Source organism: Puma concolor, chromosome B3, assembly GCF_028749965.1.
Source record: "Puma concolor isolate L17-30 chromosome B3, mPumCon1.1.hap2, whole genome shotgun sequence".
In the NCBI taxonomy this organism is placed as follows: domain Eukaryota; kingdom Metazoa; phylum Chordata; class Mammalia; order Carnivora; family Felidae; genus Puma; species Puma concolor.
The window spans coordinates 44,876,257-44,900,698 of record NC_141672.1 but is presented as its reverse complement, the minus strand read 5'-3'; the positions used below and the strand labels follow the sequence as shown (position 1 = coordinate 44,900,698).

The window sequence follows — 24,442 nt, the reverse complement described above, 5'->3', positions numbered from 1 at the left end:
TCTGGCCCTTCCCCTTTCCCCAGTCTCGGCCACCCTACTTTTGCCCTGCTTTATTGTCCAATATCTCTAAATCAAAGATTACTATGTTGATGGGCAGGGTCAATGAGGGAGGCAGCTGCAGAATGGAACCATTCGATTTGACTTATGAAACATTTCTTAGTGCCTCTTTTTGGCACTGGGGTTTTAGAAGTAACCATAGGTATTTCTATGGAAACAATAGAAAAACACAGGTTAATAGTTGCAGCAAATTGTATACCTGATGTTTGAGTCCTGATTGCTGCCAGTGAGAAGATTTTGAGATGTTGGTCTCAAAGTATCCTCAGGTGGAGTGGAGGCAGGCAGTGGCAATCTGATGGATTTTTCTAGTTTGTAGTTCAAATGTTCCTGGTGATCCTTTCAAGGGGCCCACAGAGCAACAGGCATGAAGATTGTCTATACATGAGCCATTGTGGCAATTTCTCTGAAGTTTAACTCAAGTTGTCTTGCTTCAGTTTGCAAGGCTTCAGGAAAAATAGCAGTTTTAGTTTCCAATGAGTTCAAGTCAAGAGAATGGGAGAAAATTGGAAACCTTAGTTTGAAGAGTCATAGCCAGATATTCAAGGAAACCAGAAGAATTCAGGATCCAACCCAGTTTTATAAGCAAATAACAAACCCTCAAAGACAATCAGAACTAGAATCTAACACCCACAAATGAATGTTTTGAAAGATAATTTCTCTCTCTAAAATCACCCTTATTTTTATCAAAGATAGCCAAATGAAGACTAGTTTGTAAAAAAAAAAAAAAATTACTTTTAACAAACTCGACCTAATTATTTACCTAAGTGCAGCAATTGGCCATATAGATGCTTTTAAATATGCTTTGCTGCAACTTTTTATAAGAGATTTCAGATTGAACTTTTAAGAGCCTCTCAAGGCCAGAAGCCAACCCAAAGCGTTGCCATCAGATGTGCCTAAAATCCCTGTAGATTTGGGTGAATTCCTCTCTTTTCAAGGTCCCCAAAATATCCTGAGATTTCTGCACCTGGCAGGAAGTGACATTCTTTACTCGCCTGGTAAGGCTGTCGGGAACTCTGGAAGCAAGGTATCAGGCCAACATTTCCAAGGGTTCTATTGGTTCCATAAAGCCAACCTTAGTTCCTTAAATCTGTCATACCTGGGTCCACACATGTCTCTCTCAAATATGACATTCCAGTCAAAGCCTTGGTAATATAACTCATGTTTTCAATGGTGTCCTGTTACAGGGAGAACAGATTTTCATTGAACTTATGCAAATAACTGGAAGTACCATGAAAGGAAGAACACTCACTGAGAGTTTCTGAATTCTGGAGGGTTCAAGCAGGGTGAAAAGATAAATGTTTCTATGTGTTTACAAACAAATATTTCATCAAATTTCTGTAAGTCATAGATATCTTAAGAGAAAACATTTTCTTAAACCTAGAAGAGCAAATATTAGAGAACCAGCCAGTTTTCAAACAAAAGTCATATAAATTATAATCATATTTCTCAATTCATTTTGCCCCATGTTACTAATTCTTGTTTGAATGCAGTTTTCCCATTAGTTTTGGGATTTCTTAGCTTAGTTTTATGATCTTAAAGATGTCAGAAACCAGGGCACCTGGATGACTCAGTCAGTTAAGTTTCTGACTCTTGATTTTGGCTCAGATTGTGATCTCATGGTTCATGGGATCGAGTTCCGTATCAGGCTCCAGGCTGACAGTACAGAGCCTGCTTGGTATTCTCTCTTTCCCTCTCTTTCCACCCATCCCACGCTCACACGCACATGTTCTCTCTCTCTCTCTCTCTCAAAATAAATAAATATGTTTAAAAAAGATATCAGAAACCTGTATTTGTCAAAAGTCCTTTTCATGAGTCTCCTTGAAACTGAAACACATTTGCAAGAGCATCAGAATGAAACAAGAACCATAAATGACAAAACTAAGAAATGGCCATGGTTAACAATCTGATGAGAATTCATTAGGATGCAGTTGACAATGATACTAGGTTATGTTTGTGACACACAACACTTCAATAATTAGAATTACATGTGATGACATTATATCAGGACATATTAAAAGTTTAGGAATTTTATATAATTTCCGGAACAGTTCTAGTATTTACCCACATGATGTAAGCTAAGAAGGCTTATCATTTTCTTGACAATACTTCCCAGGTAACTTAACAAACAAAATAAACAAGCCTAATTTGTCAAAAAGATTTCATTTAGAATTTGAATTTTGGGGAAGTTTGTTAAAACCTCAAAAGGTTCTAAAGCATGTGCCTAAATAGGATTACCAATTATTATAAAACTTAATTCAATTATCTACTTAACCAAGTTGGCAATAACAGATTTGACAGAAGTTTTTACAGTTGCTAGCAAAACTTAGCTCCCTTAATATTGAGAATTTTTAACTTTCTTAAAGTAATCAAAGACCTGATAAAGACAAAACATTGAAACTTTATTTTTCTGGGCAGATAAAGAAAAAATCTTTGTTTACAATTCCTTTTTAAGAACAGACCAACAATCCAAGAAAACCTTGTCTTTTACACGGAGAGAAAACCCAAATTCCAATCTTATACCTTCTCTTTTAAAACTCATTCATTCCAATCTTAGTCCTGACCCCACATAAATTTTTTTCCCAAAGATTCCACTTCACAAACCTTCTAGAACCTTCTTTTTCATTCAGATTTTGTCTAAGTTTGTCCTCTCTAAATAACCAATCCCATTTCAGGATACAACTACTTTCTTTTCCCTCAACAAAAATGTATTTTCATTTCTTATACCTTTCCTACACATCTCCTACTTTCCGTACATACAGAGTTGTTTTCCTTATCATATCTAGCAGTCTTAATTACATTTATCAGAATTTTAACTCCTAGAAACCTTAGTTTCCAATGAAAACTAAGTAGTAACCAATTGTGAACTATGTTGCACCAGAATTCTTTAGATTGAGAAACTCATGAATACATTTTATGATTTCTAGACATGTGTTTTTACATAGTACAACTTTCAGTAAAGCATAAAATGTTCACTAAAAGACCCAAGTATCTTTAGTTTCTCTGTAATAAAACAAAAGCTGACAAACCTATGCTCAGTAATTAATATTTTAGTATTTTACCTTATTTGGAAAAGACTTAGATATCCAATGAATTCAACCCAATTTATTGTTTAAATTGGCAAACCTTCAAAGCTCCAGGTTACCAAAGATTTTGAAAGCTATTTAAAAGTTTACCTATAAGCCCTTTTAACCTACTTGCTCTTAGCAATCACCCATGAAAACTTCATGAGAGAGATGAAATTAAACATCGTTTTAAGTTATCTTTGTGCTGACAAGTTGCAACAGATACCATGAGCTTATTTGGCCTTTAGTAAAATTGGTAGAATAAAAGTTTTACATTTCATGCTGGTAAGTGTAAAGTCATGTTTATTTTAGTTAAACTAACAACTTCAATTAGCTTTAACTCCAAACATGTTGCACCTGTGCCTACCAAACCATCAGTGTGTTCCCCGCTGTCAATTTTACCTGGGGCTCCTGTGGGGAAATCTGGGCGGTTTAAGTCCAGAGTAGCCCCCGCACCCCTCCGTTTTGTCTGGGAGGTATTTCAGTCTGAAGCTTATGAGGAGCTGGCCCTACAGCTTGGGGTGCTTTTTGTTCCTCAATAGTGACGGTAGGGGGGCGCCGATGGTGCTGGAGGCACCAGTGATGGTACAGGAGCTGGCTAAGCTAGCTACCCGCCCAGGTGGTGGTGCAGGAACAGAGGGAGGGGAGGCAGAGGCAGCTGCTGGCCATGCCGAGGTGGATTCCAAGTTCCCCCTACCATTCCTTTATCTCTGACTCCTATCTGTCCCTCCTGCAAGACAGGCTATTTCTCTGGTTGCTTTATTTCTCTGGTTGATTTATTCAAAATCTGTCCTAATGGGCTTTCTTTGGGGACAGGACATGCCATCTTTCTAGCCAAAGATCCCGAAAGGACACAGAAGAAACAAAACTATGACTAAATGAAGCCTAGAGTACCTCTGTTAGCATTCGTTCGTCCTCACAAGTCAGGGGCTTCACCAACTAAACCGAACGGCTTCCTAGAACATCCCCTATTTGGAGGCAACTGAATGGGAGGAAGAAAGCTGAGAGTCACTAATATTTGGGGAGAGAACAATGAAGGCCTGTTACAAAACAAATCTAACATGGCTGGCCCAAAGATATCCAAAGCTGCAGCAGCAAACAAACCAAGCGCAAATAAACTGGGTCACAAACAAACAGGTGTGAGCCCAACAACCATTGCCCTCTCCAACAGGATCGCCGAGACAAATGCAAACAGAATGACTTCTCCCCAAGGAAAAGCCCAAACGGCAGGAGAGTTCCCAGTTGTACACGCTGGTGTGACTTACCCTACTTCCCAGTCTGGCGACTGGCAGGGTTTGTGGATTCTGTGTCCAGCCAGCCACAGGCAGGGGCAGCAGGTGCGGCTCCAGGAAGTCAGAGAAGCTTTGGAACACGTGGTCTGGCAGCTGCTGGAGAGTTAGCTGGAGAATCCCTGGGCGGGGCAGCTGGCCACGACCTACTCAGGGCCAGGCTACCAAATGGTAACCGGGTCCGAGCTTATTCTGCTCCCCCCCACCACAGGCCGATAAGTTGAGAGGCAAGATGTTGGGGTCAGGAAAGTGACTATATTCAGAAAGCCAGCAAACCGAGGAGATGGTGGACTGTTATCCCAAAGAACTATCTCCCCGAGCATGAGATTTGAGCTTTTATGTTAGGAAGAGGCGGAAGGTGGCGGAGGTGGGGGGGAGTTGAAGTCAAAAAGGGAGGAACATCTCAAGACACTTGAAGAAGGTCGTGTAACTTCTTTGTCCTTGGTCATTTGAGCTTTGCATACAGGAATCTGGTCACGTGGTTCCTGTAAACCTTGCTTGGTCATTTCTATACACACTTCCTTATCTCCCCTGGCGACGTAGGTTTCGGGTAAGAAGCATTTTTTGCACATCTTAGCTGTAACATGCCTACATGCAGGACCAGACAGAAGCCTCTAAGTTTCTCAGACATGCTAAGTTCTCTCTGTTACACAAGGGAATATTAGCCATAAAGAATGAACTCTTGCCATTTACAACAACATGGATGGTCCTACAAGCTATTATGGATGCTAAGTGAAATAAGTCAGACAAAGAGGTATACCGTATGATTTGGTTTATATGTGGAATCTAAAAAATGAACAAACAAAAGAGGAATATAGGTTTATAAATCTAGAGAACAAACTGGTGGTTGCCAGGAGGGAGGAAGGGGTGGGGGGCTGGGCAAAATAGGTGAAGAGACAAAATAGGCAAAAGGGTGAAGAGGTACAAATTTCCACTATATAATAAATAAATCACAGGGATGAAAAGTATAGGACCTACATAGTCAATAATATTGTAAGAGCTTTGAATGGTGACTGATGATAACTACACTTACCATAGTGAGCATTTAGTAATGTATATAAGTCTCCACTCTATCACACACCTAAAACTAATATAATATTGTATGTCAGCTATACTTCAATAAAAAATATTATGTCTAGAGTGCACCTCTCCCCCTTTGGACACAGATGTCAGTTTGCCAAATCAATTGCAGGTGTCCACTCTTAATGTCCTCCAACCTGACCACTTTGCCATTAGGGAGAAGCAAACTTTTTTTTTTTTATCGTATATAAAGGAGAAATTATGCTTCAAAAGAGAAAAATGTTTCACCACCTCAACTGTTAATCTTACTGAAACCTTCAATAAAAACAAAATAAAATGGAAATCAATACCTGCATGACGAGGAAAAGCAGCTAGAACCGAGCTGTCCTGGACAAGGGAACTGGTGGATGTTGCTCCAGCCGAAATGCATCGGCTCGGATTTAACATATCGATTAAGCACAGCTCAGTGTCTTCAGCTGGTAAGAATCAAAGCGTAAGTCTAAACACTAAATTAGCTGTGTGCTTGTACCTCACAGCAGAGCCAAAATGAGGCAGCGTTTTTTTATCCCTGCACCTCCCGTTGCCTGCCAAAAAGAATTCAAAGCAAGGAAAAATATGCCTCCTGTTGTTTGGGGGAGGTACAAGATACATTTAAAAATTGATTTATGCTTTAATCGCTCTTGAAGCTTCATTATTCCAAGTCTAAGTAGGAAAGACCGTCTGATCCAGCAGACTTATTTGTTAATGCACCAACGCTAGCAACAGATGCGCTGTTCTTCATCTACGACCTGCTCCGCTGGCTGATTCATCTGCTTCCGTTTTCATTTTCCTGTCATTGATTTATTAATGATGTCTTACTTATCTGTGGTTCTCTGATGGGGTGGGCTTCCTCTGGCATGGTCTCGAGAGAGACATTCTGTACCTTCCCCCAGCATCAGAAGCCCAGCCCCCTTCTCCGGTGTTCTTTATTACCGCTCCAGAGATTAGAGACTTTAATCATTTAGTAACTGAAATAACCTCCATGGCTTGCGGAGTTTATGGCCAATTTGTCTTCAGCACACAGAATTCAACTGCTTTTCCTTGCTAAGGAATGGGCCGCGGTTACACTGCTTCTTTCCATCGTGGGCAGCGTGCTGTCTGTAGATCCAGGGCACATCATGGATGGCCCCGGGCAGTTTAGGACCACGAGGCATGACTCAACATGGCCCAGAGAACACATATCTGCATGCCATGAGGCTGTTCACATTTTGAGTTGCTTAGAGAATTGGTGTGGTTTTTAGCTCCAAGCAGCAAAGACAGGAAGGTAGACAAGAAGGTTAAAAGCCTAAGACCATCTGCAGGAAGATCAGTACGGTTGTCTACTCCAAATGCCAAATGGATACTTTTTGTTGTCTATGTGACAAAGGAAAAAGAAAAAATTTGGTATGTTTTGAACCTTGGGACCCCAGAAGACCTAAGATGTGTATTTGAGGGTCACAAAGGCTTATTTCACTTGACATTTCAACCGAGGATCTGAAAGGAATTTCTTGTTGTGCATGAAGGTTTCTAAAATCCCGTTATGTGTTAGTAGGTAGGTTGGGGTAGTAGACATCAAGATTCTCTGTCCATATCTCCCTGGAGGACTCAAGCATTCATTCCTCACTTCACACTTTGTCCCAGAGGCTGACAGCTCTTGGCTAAGTCGTTTTCTGGGACTGGCTGTGGGCTAAAGAGAGCCGGCCACTTTGCTCAAGGTCATGCTTCCTTCCCAAGGGCAGCCCTTACCAGGTGAATGATGCAGGGCATAAAGGCCTGGCCCCCGTTCCCATTTGAGACCACCTTGCAGGGCCATCCCAGTGCAGAGCTCCCGTGGGATCAGCTGAGGCCTCTGGTGGGACCCCATCACCATTCATCTTCTCCCTCTGCTCAGTTCAGCTTCCTTTGCTCCCCGCACATGGGTTGAACTTGAGAGCACCTCCACTTCCTCATAAGCTTTCTGTGGGCAAATCTCTCAGACTTTGCTTCCCTGGGCACTAGACCTGCAACAGTTGGAACTGAGTGATAAGGCTAAGTGTGAACGCCAGAGGGCTTCCTTAACAGCATATGAAGAGACTAGTCTGCAGTTGGAGGGCAGAAAAGCTAAGGAATAGGCCCAGGGTTTAATTCTTAAAGTAGCAGAGCTCCAGAGAAGTCTGGGTGCCAAAGCCAGGAGTGACACCTTGAGACATGGGGTAGGTATGTCTAGGTTGATGTGCTAGAAAAATGTGGATCCCCATATTCTTGGGAACCCTCTGGGCCCACAGATGTGGCCCATTCCTCCCTGTTAAAGGCTAGTGGGTTGGGTTCATGGATGGATCAGCTCAACAGAGAGACACAAGTGAGAAATCCCTTGTGTGATTCACCTGCCTGTCCACGTTAGGCAGCAAGAGAAGTGCTCTGAGGTGAGAGTACATATGGAGTCCTAGACAGTGGTGAATGCTTGCCTGATTGGTCAGGGACCTAGAAGGGGAAAGAGCAAATGGGGGACAAGAAAGTCTGAGGAGGCGGGGGCCAGCTGGAAGAGAGAATGCCATGTGAGGAAGGGGCGCCAGCCTCCAGGATGTAGGGTACATCCCGAATCAACAACCATTCAATGGCCGTGCCAATTGTAAAGGTCTGGCCTGGCCAGTTCAGAATAACTTTACAGGGCCATCCAGCCCCAAAGCTCACCATGGGATTACCTGAGGCTTTTCTGGTGACCGTATCACAGTTTTTCTTCCAGTCCTGATTCTTCCACTGTTTTTCTGCCCAGTCCTGCTTCCTTCACTACCACATAGGCATCGATCTTGAGCATACTCCCCAGGAAACCACCTACATGCAAGCCAACAGAATACACACAGTCTTAGGAACCCAGAGGGAGAAGTGGGAGTGGCCCCACTTTCTCTCAATACCAATGACTTAGAAAACATGTAGGTTTTGACCCCATAGCTCTGGGTCCTGTGGTTTAGAGTTCTCAGGGGGAAATGCTACCACCACAGGACATAGCAAGCAACCCACTAAAACTTGGGCTATCGCTTCCACCTGGTTACTGCAAGCTTCTTATGCCAAGAAGCCTGCACACAAGGAGAGGAGTCACTATGCTCGCCGGGTAATTGATGCTCATCATCAAGAGGACATAAGGCTGCTATCACATGACGGGGACAGGAGAGAACTGCTGTGACACCCAGGTGATCTCCTGCTTCCTGATACTTTCTTGCCCAATTTTGATGGTGAGTGGACAGGTGCAGCATCTGTCATTCAAGAAGTGCATGGTGACCAGGAGCTCAAGCTCTCGGGGAGGAGGGCATGGGCCACCCACCAGGTAATGCTGGAGAGATGCTAGAGTAGAGAGGTTCTAGAATGGATGATGAAAAAGGGGAATGATGAGTATCAGTTATACCCACGCAGAGGCAGGAGTTGTAGTTCGTGCTACCAAGTTTTGTCCCTGAAGTTTTTCCCAGGAAAAACTGTCCAGTTTTTCCCAAGTTTGTCCCTTCTGTATCTTGGATGAACTGGCCCCAGAAGATAGTGTAGGAAGTGAGGGGGTGGGAGCAGTGGGAAGCCTGGGCTGCAGAGGGTGCGGTGATGCCCCGCCCAGATCACCACCTCCAGACCCACTGCTCTCACTCACTCTTCCTGTGTTGGAGGCTGACTGGTTTCAGCCAAGTCCCTCTCCAGGACTTGCTGTGAAGACAGCCACCTGGACCAAGGTCACATTCCCCTCTCAGAGGCAGCCCACATTCAGTGACTGGCCATGCGGGAATATTGAGGTCCAGTCCCCTTCACCCCAATTCAGGGCAACTCTGCAGAGCCAGCCCAGCCTTAGGGCTCCCTGGGGGAGGAGCTGAGACCATCTTTGTGCATGCATGGCAGATAGGCTTCTCCCATTGCCAATCCCACCTCCCCCACTCTTCCATGGGCCGCACCCCCCAGTAAATCACCTGTGTGCAATCTCCGTCTTAGGTTCTGTTTTCTCGAGATCCCACCTGAGATCATCGCCACATGTATTTTCATAACTCGCATTTTTATTTACGAAGCCCCGTATGACTTTTAGTCTGACAGACAGGCCAGTGTAAGCTAAGCCGATAGGAAACCAGAAAAAAAGAAAGGAGCTATTATTTGGTCTGTCACCTAATAATTCAGTGGTCAAGTCTTGTGTCACACACACACACACACACACACACACACACACACACGGATGTGAAATTCAAATTCTTACAGCTTCTTACTGAAAAAAATAGAACAATCCACTTGGATGAAGCCAGCATTGATGGAAATATCTCTTACCCTGCCACCAGCTCTGCCCAGGGGCAGAGACTGATGGTTTCCAACAGGAAGGTCCAACCAGAGCCAGTCCCTAAGCCAATCAGAACAATCAGAATATGCATGAGATTTAGAATTAGGTTCTTAAGCTTAGTGGTTGCTGCTTAAGGAGCCACAGTTTTCTTAAGTAACTTTCTTTGTTTGTTCCATGCAGCAAAGAGCTTTTGTCCTGGTTCACGAACTTCTTTTTCCTCCTTGGCCTGGAGCTGCCATGAACCCTAGCCCTCTAGTTCAACTCCATGACCATCTGCTTACTCCCTTCTCCCTACAGAGCTGCATACTGTTTTTACACATGCCCACCTCCCTGTACCCCAGCTTGAAGCTGCTGTGCTTCAGTCCACATGGACCCCATCCCTTCTTACAAGGAATTGCTATTATCTATGTGCTAAGGGATGTTCTCTCCATCCAGAGATACAATTGCACCAGTTAGACTACTTGAATAGTAATACCATCCCAGGGGGACCTGAATGTCTGATGTTCCCAACGCATTACCTCTGGGATCCTGGTCCTCTTCCTGAGAGGCCACTGCTGTAGCTGGATCATCCCCCTGGTCCTGACCCCTGTGGATTCCAGCTTATTGTCACTTCCCTCACAGTGCACAACTGGGGATCTGGGATTACTTGTAGCTGGTCCACAACTGGCTTGCAAAGAAATTTCAGTAGGGATACACTTGGAAAACATACCCCCATGCAATCTTACCCTGGCTTGTATTTTTCAGTTACATACCAGATTGAGTTATGTTTTGACATGGGGACAATGATATGTATTTTTTTCTCACCCTCAAACCTTTTGAAATTAAAGATCACTTCACATAAAACGCACACCTGGCCCAAAAACGGCCATTGAAACGCACCTTGGAAAATAGTAGCTTAACTTGAACAATTCAAGTCTTTATTCCTTTTCCTCTTGTGAAAGCTGTAACTTTGGAGAAATTTCATGCTTTCATTTTCTGCCAGTACAATTCTAGATCTTAAAGTTCTGGGGGGATATTGATTTTACTGATATAGTAACTATTTCTGAAGGTTGAATCTCTGATATATTTCAGAATCTAGGGGTGGGGAAAATAAGGGAGTTTCATCTAGACATTTGCTTATTTCCAAAATCAGTAAGGCACAGGAGTTAAGTTCCCATGGCAGTGATCATGTGAGACTAAGAAGTCCACTTCTGTCTGCTCTCTACTTTTTGTGTGACTTAGTTTCTGCAAATAACACCTTGTGTCACATTTACCCAATTATCTCGTGTAATTAGGGTTTGATACTCACCTCCCTGTTGAGAAGAGGATTTAAGAAAAGAGCATCATTTGAAAGCTATCCTATAAATATTGCCAGAGGATCTATTCTGAATGGAATAGACTGTATTTAATCCTAAAAGAAATGTAGAATTTTTTAGTCAAGATGTCTGTGGTGCTGTTTTCTGTTCTGGAGGCTCTGGGAGGGAATCTGTTTCCTTGCCTTGTCTAGTTTGTAGAAGTTGCCTGCACTCCTTGGCTTGTGAACCCCTTCTATCTTCAGAGTCAGCTGGGCCGGTCCAGTCTTTCTTACATCTCATCACTGACACTGGCTGTCTTAGCTCCCTCTTTCGCTTATAAGCACTCTTGTGATTACATCCGACCTACCCAGATAATCCAGACCCATCTCCCCATCTGAAGGTTCCTGATTACACCTGCAAAGTCCCTTTGCTGTGTAAGGTAATACTGCGCAGGGTCTAGGGAGGAGGACGTGGACATTTTGGCGGGGGGAGCATTATTCAATGATATTGAAGCATAAACAATTTTATGTATTTTAAGTATGTTAAATACTTAACATATTTTATACGTCAGAAATTAACTCCTGAGGAAATTGAAAGACTGGCTAAGGTTAGTCTAGAGGGCCCTGTGCCACTCCATTGTTTGGTCACAACTCATCTGACTTCTTAAAAAAAAAAAGAGTAATGTTGGGGCGCCTGGGCGGCTCAGTCCGTTGAGCGTCCAATTTCCGCCCAGGTCACGATCTGTGGTTCACGAGTTCTGGCCCATGTCGGGCTCTGTGCTGACAGCTCAGAGACTGGAGCTGCCTCAGATTCTGTGTCTCCTTCTCTCTCTGCCCTCCCCTGCGCATGCTCTGTCTCTCTCTCTCTCTCAAAAATAAATAAAAAACATTTCAAATATTTTCTCTTAATGTTTATTTTTATTTTTGAGACAGAGGGAGACACAGCGTGAGTGGGGGAGAGGCAGAGAGAGAGAGGGAGACATGGAATGGGAAGCAGGCTCCAGGCTCCGAGCTGTCAGCACAGAGCCCGATGCGGGGCTTGAACTTGCGAACCACGAGATCACGACCTGAGCCGAAGTCGGATGCCTAATCGACTGAGCCACCCAGGAACCCCTAAAAAAATTTTTTTTTAAAGAGTAATTTTTCTGGATCTGAGACATAGATGACTACATACATTTGTCGCCTTCACTTTGCCAATTCCCCCTTTTATTTAATTCTGTGGAGACCTGGCACATTGCCCTTGGAACCCAGCCACTCCTTAAAATACTGCCAATTGGGGATTGGATGAGAAAGATTATGAGATGTTTGCTCGAGATAGTGCGGCTCGGTTGAAGGCATATTACAACATCACCAGCAAATAATGAGATTAAAAAAAAAAAAGCATTTATGTGGGGGGTTTGTTTAAGACCAAGTTGACCCCTCCCCACGTTGCTTTAGCACGGTGATGGCTCTCCCTGTGGGTCAGGGTTGCCGCGGGTCTATTTCCAGAGCTCTGCCGCTCTGCCGGTAGGAGCTGACTCCATGCAGCCAGCAGCTGCCCCCGTGCGTCAGGAATGTCCCGTAGCTCACCATGGAGAATCAGGACTTAATTCGTTTACTCTGGCTCCTCCGGGCCTCTCCCTGCCAACACAGCTGCAGTACAGCTCCTCCATCTAGAAACCTGGCAGCCGTCCCAGCTGGATGCCACCTGCCAACACTTTTCTGAAGCCCAGCCAGAGGAGGAAAGAAGAGGAGGACGGGGGGGCTGAGGAAGAGAAAATGCAAATCGAATTTCATTGGCCTGTAGCCCCCTTAGATCTCCATGCTCCCAGAGGTGGTGACACACTTGTATTCAGCGGCCATCACCGGTCTTGCTTGTAAAAGTCCGATTTCGATGTGGGCACGCTTTCCTGAGTGCCGCGAGTCTCTGGAATTACCCTAAACTTCCTCTTTGCTTTGCAGTGATGGAGAAGTAGGAACATCCCACTGACAGGAATGGTAGCCTCCCATGCAGAAGCGGGATGAGTTGGCGTTCTTACGTCTCTTCACTAATATGCTAATCATTCAGTCATGTACCTTCTTTTCATCTCCATAATGAGCCACAGGGCTGCCCAACTTTTCTGGGATGAGGACCTCTTGTTAATGTCAAATTTTACAGCCTCCCACACTATAGTAGATGTACTTTTAATATCCGTTGATTTAAAAATATGTGAGTTTGGTACGCTTTTGGAAAAGTCTGTGTTTTGTTAATCACAACAGTATCTGATAACATTTAAACACCGGGGAGGACAGACTGCTGCAGGACCTGGCCCAAAGTATGTAAATATTGGTGATGAATAAAGACAGCGCTTGTTGCAAAAATGGATTCATGGGCCTCTTTACAATAACTCAACACCCTAGAGGGGAGTGACTACCAGAAGGGGGATCCATTGGAGGGCAGCAGGGATCTAACTTGCCCAGTTTTGTGTGAGCAAGGGCTGGGGCTGAGAGCAGTCAGTCAGCTCTTTCCAAGAATGTATATGCCCTCGGGAGAAAGACTGCCTATTCCGAACAGGCCCACCCACAGGAAACCACATTGTTGAGATCTCTCCTTTCAAGGTTCGGAATCCTTCAAAACAAACAATGCTTACCCTGTGGGCTGGGACTTCAGTTATACCCTTTTGATTTATATTGCAGACCTTATAGGGAAAAGTGACCCCACAGCAGCTGGAGCTAAGAGGGGAAACTATCCAAGTAGATGAGACCCCAGCCAGGACAGCCAGCTCCAGTCCACCAAAAGGACCTCCCCAAGGGAGAGTGACTTCAAGTTCTCTGCTATCCCACAAATAAGCTGGGGACCAAAGAGGTGTGTGAAGAAACATCTAGCTAGAAAAGAGACTGATAAAGTATTTAGAAACCGGTAGGGTGTGGTGATACATTCCTGTGTATCCGCCTGGACAACTAGCCAGAACTCTCAAGATTTTCTAACACCCTCCCCGTTTTCCCCCACTGAGGAGTAAGCATTAACCCTTTGGTTGCTGGATCAGTGAGGAGGAGGGGTTCCAAGGTGGTTAGGTGTTCACATAGGCACTCGGTGCAGTGGTAACTTAGCAATCAGTAGGAAAGCATTTCGGTATTTTACAACTGGAAAAGCTACATCTTTGCGTACTGGCTGCTGAAGTTTATAATCAAGAACTCTAAAGTGGCTCATAAAGGGCTTGAGAGCCATGGGGAGAAACTATTGATAACATCCCATCGCTTTCTTTATTTTATCTCACTGTTGCTACAGCAAGTTAAAACCCAGACTCTCTTCTCCTGAAAGAATAAAACTCCTAGGTACTTCTTTGAACCTTTTCCCGAGGTTCAAAGAGAAATTAACTCTGAGTCCAATGCCTACTATGTGCCAGCACCTGGGCTCAGAGTTTTATATTCATGGCTTCATTCCCCCTCACGACCACCGTCTGGGGGGGTAGTTATTACTCCCATCTTATAGGTGAGGAGCCTGATGCCCAAGGTCACACATCTAGTAAAGGGTGTATCCAAATTCCACTCACATCTACTTGACTCCTGAGGTGGCTCCATTCCTTCCCACCATATCACACCATAGTTTTGAATGTTTTCTTGTAAACTATTGGGGCTACAGTTCTCCAGGTGGGCATTTGGGCTGTATATTGATCAAACAAGCCCACTGTTTTCCTTTAACCCCCCCTTCCCAAACCAACCCTTCTCATATAATAATATTCACTTTATTTTCGTTTATTAACTAGTATGTCATTAATCAACCTAATTGCATTGAAGTTCGTACTTTTAATGGAGCAATGAATGGAGCCACATTTAATTTATTTGAAATACGAGCTTACTGCATATAATAAGGCCTTTCAGCCTTAACTTTTTCATTTAGATCTTATTATCCAAGGCAAGAAATAGTTCAATTAAAGACACAAACATATGTACATACACATAGACATTCCCCAAAAGATAACAGTTTCGGTAATTCTGCAAGATCTCCTTGGGTTTTCTTCTAAAGCATTTTCCATGGAAATCAATTTCATGGACTTGTTAATATGAGCAAGTGCCTCATGATAAAGATTACATCCTTTCATGAAACCTTGCCAGCCCCCATTACTCCTCAGCCTTTTTATCTTCTGTTTGTTGATAATGTAGTGTTATAAATGCCCATCAAATACAAATCAATAATGATAAATGTCTGTTCCCAATTAATTTTATCTAACATCTGATACACACCAGATTGCAGAGTGCAATTGCAAAGCCTTTCTGGTGGGGAGGGAGGGTCTGTGGAACAAAATGCCTTTGTTTCTGATTGTAGCCTTCCTGTCCCTTTCCAGAGTGTGCTCAGCCTCATGCGATGTGTCCATATTTCATCCTCCATAGTGAAAAAGGCAAACAGCCATCATCTTTCTGGGGCTGTGTGTGTAGGAACTACACGGATGAAAACGAGCTGTGTAGGGATTCAATGCACTCTACCTGCAAAATGACAACAGTTGTGGCTTTTCTATCCTTTTGGGTCCAAACAAGGAGCAGAATGGTCTGTAGCTAATATTTTAGGATTTGATGCAACAACTGGTAGACTGTATTTCTTTTACTCTGGGAAAAGATTTAAAGCTGGATGGGAAGTATCTTATCTGGACTTCTTATAAACATATAACTCTTCAGTTCCCCCCCCAACCCCCCCGCCACCTCAAGTTCATCAATCATATTGAATTTTAAAATTTTTTTTTTCAACGTTTATTTATTTTTGGGACAGAGAGAGACAGAGCATGAACGGGGGAGGGGCAGAGAGAGAGGGAGACACAGAATCGGAAACAGGCTCCAGGCTCTGAGCCATCAGCCCAGAGCCTGACGCGGGGCTCGAACTCACGGACTGCGAGATCGTGACCTGGCTGAAGTCAGACGCTTAGCCGACTGCGCCACCCAGGCGCCCCAATCATATTGAATTTTAAAAGATATCCCTATTGTCCTACTTTAATGTAATGTAATTTTATTTCTTAAACGTATTATATAGTATTTAATTTAACAGTATAGTATTTAATACATTTAAAAAAAAAAAGAACAAGAAAAAATATAAAAGTTATCCCTGTATCCACCACTCAGCTCACGAAATAAAACACTGGGAACAAAGTTAAATTCCCAGTAGGTTCCATGCCTTCTTGATAGAGCCTGTTATTCCTAAGAGGTTATTTCCTGAAAGACTGGGGACCTGGATGCTTGGCTCTGCACCTCTTTGCAAAGCCATGGAAATGACCCTTGTGTCTCCAGCCTCTGTGCTGTCAGAGTCAGGGGTGATCACGTGGTTTTCGAGGTTTTATGTTCGCCATGTAGTGTCTGCACCTTGGCTATGACTTCTGGGCATTTTTCCTCCAGCCTCATTGTCAAATGGAAGTGCACATATCTTCCCATGACTGCCTCTTCCAGAGTGTTCAGTGTGAGAGCCCCAAACTCTTAACCATAGTTCTGAATTGCGGCTGGCCAAAGAGGCCAAGGGTTGCTGGGCAAGCTCTTTGGACTTCAGACAGACTTGAATTACTGAGGAGAAAGGGGTGCCACTGGCTCCTGAAGCCTCAGCCCTACAGTGACAACTGTGTGCTGCAGACTGACCCCAGTTTGAGCCGGTCCTGGGGCTGGGTGAATGTCCAGGTGTCTCTCCCCCTGGCTTCTTCTGAGCATAATTGTCCCGGCTGGAGAGCTGTGGACCAGTGTTTCTTCAGGCCCCCATCTGAGTTCTCCCGTCATGGGTCATTTCTGGTGAAGACAGTACTCAGAATATTAACTTTTACATTATTCTGGGGACATGCATCTTAGGTAAAAATAATACATTCAGGCCCAGTGACTTTAAAGATAAGGGGAAAAATACAGAAAACTTGAGGAGTCATTTGCCCTGTTGCTCTTACATATTGCAGCCCAATAAACACATTCCTATACTTATTTATGGTGTAGACCACTCATTTTTCCTTACACGGGAATCTTATTAAAACAATAAATCAATGTTAACCTGGGTTTTAAATTGGCCCAATATGTTTAGAGAACTTGCTGGTTTAATTTTCCTATTTTTCATTTTCAGTTAACTAATTTCGTTTTCCCAGTTGGGATACCACAACCTTAGCATGTGGATTTATCTTGAAACCAGGAAGCCCTGACATACATTGCTGCCCAAACAAGAGGAATCCCAGCGTTCTATCCTATAATGAACATCAAAAAAGCATATATCCAGAAGATATCTATCCTGATGATTGCAAAGTGCTTAAGCCTAGGCTCTGAGAAAAAGCACCAACTGCCTTCACGTTCTTCTGGGTATTCTGTTCTACGTTTTCTTCACATCTCCTTTGACTGAAAATTTCCAGGGCATCTGTGTTTATGGAGTGAATGTTTATGTCTCCCCCCCACCCCAGCCCAAATTTGTATGTCGAAGCCCTAGCCCCAACATAACTGTATTTGGAAATAGGGTAGGACCCTGATCCAGTAGGATTTGTGTCCTTATAAGAAGAGGCACCATCAGAGCACTCTCCTGTCCCTCTCTCCCTGTCTCCCTCTCCCTCTCCCTAGCACAGGCAAGAAAAGATCACGTGAACACAAAGCAAGATGGCAGCCACCTACAAGCCAAGAGAAGAGGCCGCAGAATGAAACCTATTTTGCCAACACCTTGATCTGGGACTTCCAGCCTCTAGAACTGTGAGAAAATAAGTTTCTGTTGTTTAAGCCATCCAGTTTATGACAATTTCTTATGGTAGCCCAAATAGATTAAGACACTCCCCCCCTCCCCCAACAATGTTTTCCCAGGAACATGGCAACAATTGCTGGTGCCCCTCCCCCCCTTAAGGACTGCTTGGTGTCCCCACACATGGGTACGACTGGAGAGATCTTGGCTCTCTAAGGGGCCCACACCACCACAGCTTGAGGAGGATGCAACGCAGCCCAAGGCCCCAGAGGATGACTGAGGACCAGATACTAAGGGAAGCTTTTTTTCAGCCATCAACCCCTAGAGGAAAATGTGTGTATGAGTGTGTATGTGTATGTGTGTGTGCGTGTATGTCTGTTGAGGGGTAACTTTTTCAAAGGGTCCATACTAGAAATGTCCTCAAGTTCAGGGCTGCGTGGGACTTGTTCTCCACCCTGAAGTATGCAACCAAAGTGTGAATGTTGGCCTTAGAAGATACCAGCTCAGTGAGGGCTGTATCTGGGGAAGCTGTTCGATTTCATGGAAAGAGCATTGGCTCTAGAGTCAGAGAAAGCTGGGTTCCAATTCAAGCTTTTTAGGGCATGCATCAAAATAGTATAAGCAAAGGCTGTATTGGCTCATGTCACTGAAAAATCCAAGGAGTTGTTATGCTTTCAGGCACAGCAACATCAAGGCCCTCAAAAGATGTTATTGGAAATCTGTGTTCTATCTTTCCATGCTATTTCTCCAATGGCTTCACTCTGGGGTCTTCCTCAGTAGCTATAGACTCATGTGATCCTTAGTACTCAGGATGGGTGGAGGAAGGAGAGAGTCTCTTTCCAAGGGGTACAACAAAGACTTGGTGATATTGCTGATTGGCCAATTCTAAATCACATATTCACCCCTGGGTGGGATGGGGCGGGTGGGGACTCCCAATTAAACCTGGAAGAGATGATACTGTTACTTAAGGAGGAAGTGATGCAAGTCAGGCCAAATCAATAGATGTCTACATAGACATTAAAGGACTGTGTGATTCTAAGCAAGTTGTTTAACCTCTTTGATCCTCAAGTTCCCCTTTTATAGAATGGTTATACGAGTACCTGCCACCAAGGAAGCTACACAAAGCTCAAGGCACAGAATGGAGGTGTAATAACTGTTAACTTTCTTCTTGCTTCCTTTTCCTGCTCCTGGCCTTCTCCTGGAGGCCTGGGAATGTACCAGGTTTGCCTTGATTGGTATTGAAGATGTCATGCTGTTTCAGGTTGGGGATCCTTGAGCAGTATGAAGACTTCAGAATACACTCAATGGAGTTCCTGTGCCAGGGGTCTGTTGCATTTGGCAATGGTGGCCTCCAGGGCACAGTGGACTCTGAGTTGGGCTCTTCTCTGGTTGGGCTCAGCCCTGGGACATCCGGAAAGGCTGGCGGAGGCCTTGCAAAGGGCAAGTGACATCTGCAGTTGTCTGGAAAGGAGAGCTTACAACTGCAGCAGGTACCTCCTCATCAGTTTCTGGAACTCAAAATAAAATCCCTCGGTATATAGCGCTCCCCCAAGTAAACTAGGCTCTGTACAAGATACGCAGCGCCTTTCAGAGCTGTGGGGCCTCTCAGCCAAACTGCTGCCCTACTTGAATTGGGCTTTGTGACCTCTGAAGAATCCTAATGTAGATTTACCTCTGAAAATGCTTAAGAGAGCCTGCTTGAACACACTGGAATCATGTACCTGATCAGCAGGCAGCAGGGTTAAAACTGCCAGATCTGTTCTTCCCACTGCCACTTGCTCTCCCTCCCTAGCCATCCTCACAACACCTTGCTGTTCCTTTATCCATAGGTTATAAGAGTACGGGAATCTGCACTCTCAGTTCCTAGATGTAGAGTGGCCAGGTCAGAGCATGGGGTCATCTGCCGACAACACTCAGGCCCACGGGAAGCAGGTCTGGCTTCTTAGTGCCCTGACGTTGCATTTTTAAAGGTCGCCCACAGATTCTGAGGAAACCCAAAAGAGACTAAGAAAAGAAATATCACTTCCTGAATTTCTTTTAAGTCCCGGTACCTAGTGTCCCGAGATCCCCCTTTATTTATTCTGGGATCTTGACACAGGGTCTCATTTTCGTGGCTGCTATAGAAGATACCACAATAACTTTTGTGTGTATCTCCACAGATTTCAGCAACACCTTCCCAACCTCAATAAGAGGCTGTGGAGATAAATGAGATAACATATATGAAAATGTTAAGAGCACTTTGGTGGAGAAGTTCTATATAACCTGAAGGTAGCATTGTTATTAATGACAATGAACGTGGTCGTTGTCTCTTGTGCCACCAGTAGCTCAGAACAGAGGTTATTTAGGGGCAACGGAAAGTTATCCTGGTAATAACTTGGGAAAGGGGGCAAACTCAAGCTCCAGAATGGGAGAATGTGCTAGAAAACTTTTTCAATATGACATGTAAGTGGTGTTGAAACCGCTATCTCCTTCAGAGACAGTGATTTATGGGTAAAATTGCCAAAGTTGGTGTGGTTCACAAAGATCTCAGTGTAAATGGAGACATGTAAAGTCATCATAGAGATTCATATCAATGGACCTAATGTGGCCACTTTGAAGGCTTCCGATTTATGTAATTTGGGTCTTTCATTTACAAATCCATTTCCTTGGGACGTTTCATTTCGTGTAGCATATGTTTGCTAATCTTTAAAGAGCTTCTTTTGAGAGAATGAAGAAGAGCCCCTGTATATACTGTTGGTGGGAGTGTGAAATGGTACAACTTTTTTTAAAAAGTGATTTTGGAATAGCTAGCCAAATTAAAAATGCAAAAAGTCCTATGACACAGCCATTCCATTTTAGGAGTAGAGTCTGCACATATATTGGCATAAAGGGCTGTGTGTAAATATCGCACCCAGACCATGAATTCAACCTCAGTCCTTTTCAGTAGAGCCACAGGTGAAATAGACTGTGGCCACCGTAGGACACTGTGCAGTTGTTAAGAAGAATGAGGTAAATCCACACGTGAAGATTTGGGACAATCCATACAGCGTGTTAGCTGAAAAAAAAAAAAGTACACAATAAAAAAAGTTACACAGTAGTGTGCACAGTGTGCTTCCGTTTATGTAAAAAATTGGTAGGGGTGGGGCGCCTGGGTGGCTCAGTCGGTTAAGCGTCCGACTTGAGCTCAGGTCACGATCTCGCGGTCCGTGAGTTCGAGCCCCGCGTCGGGCTCTGGGCTGATGGCTCGGAGCCTGGAGCCTGCTTCCCATTCTGTGTCTCCCTCTCTCTCTGCCCCTCCCCCGTTCATGCTCTGTCTCTCTCTGTCTCAAAAATAAATAAACGTTAAAAAAAAAAAAATTAAAAAAAAAAATTGGTAGGGGTGCCTGGGTGGCTCGGTCGGTTAAGCGTCCGACTTCGGCTCAGGTCATGATCTCACGGTCCGTGAGTTCGAGCCCCGCGTTGGACTCTGTGCAGACAGCTCAGAGCCTGGAGCCTGTTTCGGATTCTGTGTCTCCCTCTCTCTGACCCTCCCCTGTTCATGCTCTGTCTCTGTCTCAAAAATAAATAAATGTTAAAAAAAAAATTGGTATGTGTGTGTGCACAGAAAATTACCAGAACGATATGCCAGAAATTATTAATAAGTGTATCAGGACTGCGGGTCTGGACTGCAAGAGAAGCTAACTTTTCATTACTACTAAGCTACTACTAAAAGCTAACTTTTCATCACTAACATTTCATCTCACACTGCTTGAATTTTATTTTATCCTGCTCATGCATTTCTTTTGCAACTAGAGAAAAACACTAGGAAACAAACCAAGGAGGCCCCTTTCAAGGGGAACCCCATTTCCAACACAAAAGCTGCTGCCACCCCATTAGCGGCTCTGGTTCTGTAATGGAGAGACCGTTTGCCCTCTGGCCAATCACGTTTTAAAGACCACCTTTGTTCACTGATGGAAAGAGACAGACATGCAATTTAGAGCTCTCTTTTAAATCAGAAGGAAGGAATCAAGGAGACATGTTCCCTTGAAGCTCTTGTGATGTACCCTTAGCCTCTTTGCCCGCCCAGCCTGGCTCTCTGTGAGTAGTTCTCATTTTTTTTTTTTTTTTAGCTGTGGGCTCATCGGGATTAGCCAGGGCTAAGAAGGAGGAAGGACTCTGAGTGCACCACGGATTTTGGAACGTCCTGAGCCTGGGAAAATGAAGTGGACCCTGGCTACTCCCAATAGGTAATTGCCCCCTTAGTCACCTGCACTTTCTTTTGATGATTTATTAATTTTGATGCTGAACCTTAGAGAAAGCATAAGAAAGTATGGAGCTGAATTTTTTTCACTACTGCTTTATTTACTTGTTTACTTTTTAGCGGCTTGTCATTAGTGATTCCATACTTAATGTCTTTATATTTTCTATTACGATAAATTCAAATGTGGGAAATTTTAAAAAGACCTCTCTTTTGTGTTGTTTATCACATTGGGAAGCCCTTAAAAGTTTGGGAGTACAAGTATTGGCGGAAGTGTCAGAGGAAAAGGCAGGCTGATTTATTTAATGGTGGTATAAACTGGCTCAATCCTTTCAGAAGACAGTTTGGCAGGGTCTGTTCAAATTAAGATATGCATAGTTTCTGACCCTGCAATTTCCCTTCTAGAAGTTTCTCTTGCAGAAACACTTGCAGGTGTGCACACAGATTATTACAGGAGAATTGTATTCATTACTGTTTCTATTCAGGAGCACTGGAAACAACCCAAATGCATATCAATAGCAGATTAAACAATCATGCTAATTCCATACAAGGGGACTCTATGGTGTTACGAAAAGAGAGAAGCCGTTCTCCATGTATTGATGTCGAAAGATGTCCACTACTGAGAGCCAAGTTTAAAAAGAAAAAGGCAAAGTAAAAACAGCATTACATATGTTCTCATTTCAATTTATATGTACTATAAAGATCCATAATAGCATGCACTGAAAAAAAGTATCTGGATGAATATAAACCAAGCAGTGTTTATCTCTGAGGTTATAGGGACTTTCACTGTTTTATGGCATGCACTTTGTAATTTTTATTACAGCCATGTGTTACTTTTATTATCAGAAATAACAACAATGATTCTTAAAATAAGAAAAAAAATATTGATCAGAAGAAAGTACTGCACACTCATTCTTAGAAACAACTGACACCAGAGATCTTGTGATGTTATTCTTGAAAATCAAGGGATTCTACTGAACAGGTTTGCACACCAGTGACTGGATTCGGGAAAGTTGTTTTTGTTTTTTTTTGTTGTTTTTTTTTGTTGTTTGTTTTTTGGTTTTTGGTTTTTATGCTTATGTAGTGCAATGCTGCTGCACATGATTAAAACATATTTTTTTCCATGGGTTGGAGAAGTAGTAGCCTAATAGCTTATTTCCTAAGATTTCCACTAGAAAAGCCCACAAGTTGTTTTAAGATGCTTACATGAACACAAATTAGAAAGTGACAAGCCTTTCTTTATTACACATTAGTGAGAAGGAGGAAGAGGGGCGTGAGGGAGAAGGAGGAAGGGGGGGCGCAGAAAAGCAATTGGATGCTCTATTCAGGAAATGGTATTCCTTTTTTCCTCCATCAGTGGAGATGCATTCTGCAAGCTTCCAGCTAGAAGAAGGTGCTTGTAGATCTTTTCAGACCCTCTCTTTTCTATTTAACTCTTCAGGCACCAAGTTTTCATGAATTTGCACACTTTCTAAAACTTTGGGATGACAGTGGAAACTATTCTTTTCTTATAGAATGGTTTATGGTGCCCTCTTTTGGATTTCCATTTCAATTCCCAGGCTGGAGCATGACCCCTGCCGCTCTGAGTTGAACCTAAGAAATGTGACCAGAACTGGGTTTCCACACAGCTGGTTGCCTGTTTTGTTTGGTTTGGTATATGAGGAGTAGGGATTCCAATTCCCACTCGTGTCTGGCTAGTCCTGGGTCCTGGAAGGGACCAAGCTGGTGATCCCTTCCAGCTTTCCCATGTATAGTGAGGAATTGTAGGCTGGGGATGAAAAGGTTGTCTCTGCGGCCGAGAACAGCCAGCAAAACTCCGCTCTCCTGTTATTCCAGTTAGCTACCTGACTTCCGCTCTTCCCATGGCTTTATAATGAAAATTGTTCAAATGAAGATTTATGACTTTATTTTGGTGGGATGTCTCAGGCGTTTGGTTTGAGGGATGAAATGCATACTTAGCTTTCCACTCATGCATAGCCTAGCTAGTCTTTTCATTACTGCATTTGGCTCAGTCTTTGCCCATCAAGCTCTGGCCTCCTTCCTAGGATAAGTCATGGCTTTGACTCCAGAGGCAGCCTGAGCCTCCTGCCCCTCTGATGCTGCTTCCCTGGGCTGCCAGCGTTGGCCTGGATCACAGGGCCATTGTGTCAATATCCTTCAGTCTTCAACCTAGGAGATGAAATTTGAACTGCTCTTGGGGGCAGGATGTCAGCTTCCTGGAAAAACAACAGACTCTGTCGCCTGGAACTGAGTGGCAACATCCAAGCTGTGAGGTGAGAGCTGAAGCAGCCTGGGTGGTAGAGGTCAGGAGCTTAAGGCCTTGGGGTCTACACCCGCACAGGCAGCAAGCTGGAAGGCTCCATACTCTGGGTCCCTTTCTGGCCATTCATTTATGAATGTCATCAATTCAAAGAGTAGGGAAGACAGTCACAATGCAATGACACTGGAAATGCCCTGAAATTGTCAGCCCATTATGAAAAATGTATATACTAGAGATTTTCTCAAATTGGACAATATCCTAAGATTCACATGGTATTTCCAACAATGAGTCATAAAACTAAAATAAAGTACTAAACCATTAATATTAAAAACACATTTTT

At 43.7% G+C, this 24,442-nt stretch overlaps 1 long non-coding RNA gene across 1 annotated transcript; it reads left to right on the top strand.

Annotated features, from left to right (window-relative positions):
• The first annotated feature begins 15,265 nt into the window (after positions 1-15,265).
• LOC147579942 (uncharacterized) lies at positions 15,266-22,908 on the top strand. Its single transcript, XR_015252355.1, has 4 exons — positions 15,266-15,499; positions 17,033-19,116; positions 21,715-21,831; positions 22,328-22,908. It is a non-coding gene; the product is annotated as an uncharacterized LOC147579942 (long non-coding RNA).
• The last annotated feature ends 1,534 nt before the right edge of the window (positions 22,909-24,442 follow it).